Source organism: Chiloscyllium plagiosum, unplaced genomic scaffold (genome assembly GCF_004010195.1).
Source record: "Chiloscyllium plagiosum isolate BGI_BamShark_2017 unplaced genomic scaffold, ASM401019v2 scaf_45034, whole genome shotgun sequence".
Classification (NCBI taxonomy): Eukaryota; Metazoa; Chordata; class Chondrichthyes; order Orectolobiformes; family Hemiscylliidae; genus Chiloscyllium; species Chiloscyllium plagiosum.
The window spans coordinates 1-2,848 of record NW_025185477.1 but is presented as its reverse complement, the minus strand read 5'-3'; the positions used below and the strand labels follow the sequence as shown (position 1 = coordinate 2,848).

The 2,848-nt window shown below is 46.2% G+C and overlaps 1 long non-coding RNA gene across 1 annotated transcript; it reads left to right on the top strand.

Annotated features, from left to right (window-relative positions):
• Positions 1 to 6: 6 nt before the first annotated feature.
• LOC122545545 lies at positions 7 to 1,355 on the top strand. Its single transcript, XR_006310556.1, has 3 exons — positions 7 to 205; positions 249 to 463; positions 854 to 1,355. It is a non-coding gene; the product is annotated as an uncharacterized LOC122545545 (long non-coding RNA).
• The last annotated feature ends 1,493 nt before the right edge of the window (positions 1,356 to 2,848 follow it).

Genomic DNA, 2,848 nt, shown 5'->3' with positions numbered 1-2,848 from the left:
CCAAAATGCCAACAATCAATTCTCCATCACAAGATCAGAAATACCAAAATACTGCAACCCGACCCTCCATCACAAGGTCAGAAATACCAAAATGCCAACAATCGACTCTACATCACAAGGTCAGAAATAATACAATACTGACACCCGACCCTCCATCACAAAGTCAGAAATACAAAAATACCGACAACCGACCCTCAATCACAAGGTCAGAAATAACAAAATTCCGAGACGTGACCCTTCATCACAAGGTCAGAAATGACAAAATACCAACAACTGACCCGCTATCACAAGGTCAGAAATACCAAAATACCAACAACTGACCCGACATCACAAGGTCAGAAATACCAAAATACTGACACGTGACCCTCCATCACAAGGTCAGAAATGACAAAATACAGACAACCGACCCTCCATCACAAAGTCAGAAATACCAAAATACCAACAACCGACCCTCCATCACAAGGTCAGAAATACTAAAATAGCAACAATCGACTCTACATCACAAGGTCAGAAATAACACAATACTGACAACCGCCCCTTCATCACAAGGTCAGAAATACCAAAATACCAACAACCGCCCCTTCATCACAAGGTCAGAAATACCAAAATACTGACAAGCCGACCCTCCATCACAGGGTCAGAAATACCAAAATACTGACACGCGACCCTCCATCACAAGGTCAGAAATACCAAAATACCAACAACCTCGACCCTCCATTACAAGGTCAGAAATACCAAAATGCCAACAACCGACTCTCCATCACAAGGTCAGAAATACCAAAATGCTGACACCCGACCCTCCATCACAAGGTCAGAAATACCAAAATGCCACCAATCAACTCTCCATCACAAGGTCAGAAATACCAAAATACTGACAGCCGACCCTCCATCTCACGGTCAGAAATACCAAAATACTGACAACTGACCCTCCATCACAAGATCAGAAATACCAAAATACCAACAACCGACCCTCCATCACAAGGTCAGACATACCAAAATGCCAACAATCGACTCTACATCAGAAGGTCAGAAATAACAAAATACTGACCACCGGCCCTCCATCACAAGGTCAGAAATACCAAAATACCATCAACCGTCCCTCCATCACAAGGTCAGAAATACCAAAATACTGACACCCGACCCTCCATCACAAGGTCAGGAATACCAAAATACCGACAACTGACCCTCCATCACAAGGTCAGGAATACCAAAATACCAACATCCGACCATCCATTACAAGGTCAGAAATAACAAAATACCAACAACCGACTCTCCATCACAGGGTCAGAAATACCAAAATACCAACAACCGACTCTCCATCACAAGGTCAGAAATACCAAAATGAAGACACCCGACCCACCGACCCTCCATCACAAGGTCAGAAATACCAAAATACCAACAACCGACTCTCCATCACAAGGTCAGAAATACCAAAATGAAGACACCCGACCCTCCATCACAAGGTCAGAAATACCAAAATACCAACAACCGACCCGCCATCACAATGCCAGAAACACCAATATACCAACAACCGACCCGCCATCACAAGGTCAGAAATACCAAAATACCAACAACCGACCATCCATCACAAGGTCAGAAATACCAAAATCCTGACACACGACCCTCCATCACAAGGTCAGAAATACCAAAATACCGACAACTGACCCTCCATCACAAGGTCAGAAATAACAATATACCGAAAACCGACCCTCCATCACAAGGTCAGAAATACCAAAATGCCAACAACCGACCCGCCATCACAAGGTCAGCAATACTAAAATACTGACAGCCGATCTCTATCACAAGATCAGAAATGAAGTTATTCGCGATGGTGGCACAATGTTCAGCATCATTCATGACTCCTAAGCTACTGACGCCGCCCATGTTCAAATGCAATACGACCTGGACAATATCCAGCCTTGGGCTAACAAGTGGCAAGTAACATTTGGACCATCCAAGTGCCAGGCAATGACCATCTCCAACACAGGAGAATGTATCCATCATCATTTGACATTTGATGGTGTGACCATTGCTGAACATCTCACTGTCAACATCCTTGGGGTTACCAGAAACTGAACTGAACGCAGCCAGCCATATGAGTACTGTGGCTACAAGAGCAGGGGCAGAGGCTTGGGACATTGCGGTGAGTAACTCACCTCCTGACCCCCCAAAGCCTGTGCACCATCTCTAAGGCACAAGTCAGGAGAGTGATGGAATACTACCCACTTGCCCTGGAAGGGGGCAGCTCCAACAACACTCAAGAAGCTCAACACCATCCAGGACAAAGCAGCCCGCTTGGTTAGCACCATATCCACAAACATGCACTCCCTCCCCCACCAATGCTCAGTGTGTACCCTCAATGAGGTGCAGTGCAGCAATGCGCCGAGGTGTACCTGACAGCACATAACATTTGATTGGAAGAGTTGAAACAGCACTGCTCAATGGAACGTGATACTTCGCTCCTCGTGACCAGTTGGCACTGGTTTCTGCGAGTGTACCGTGTGTGCATGTGTCACTGAACATAAACATGTGAGGAAAGAGGTGGACACCGTGGGGCAGGGAGTGTTTTATTTCCCCCTCTGATTCCAGTTCGATTTAATCCCGACCCTGCCCTTGACGTTTTCGGTAATATGGGCATTATTCATAAAGAGAGGGGCACTGCTTGGAACTGGCCACTCGGGGTGCTGCTTTGTCCTGCTGGTGGGATCTGAACAAAGGTTTCCGCATGTGATGTTTACTCAGTGTGTCCTACACCTGCACACACACAGACACACACACACTCACACACACACTCACACACACAGACACACACACACTCACACACACTCACACACACAGACACACACAC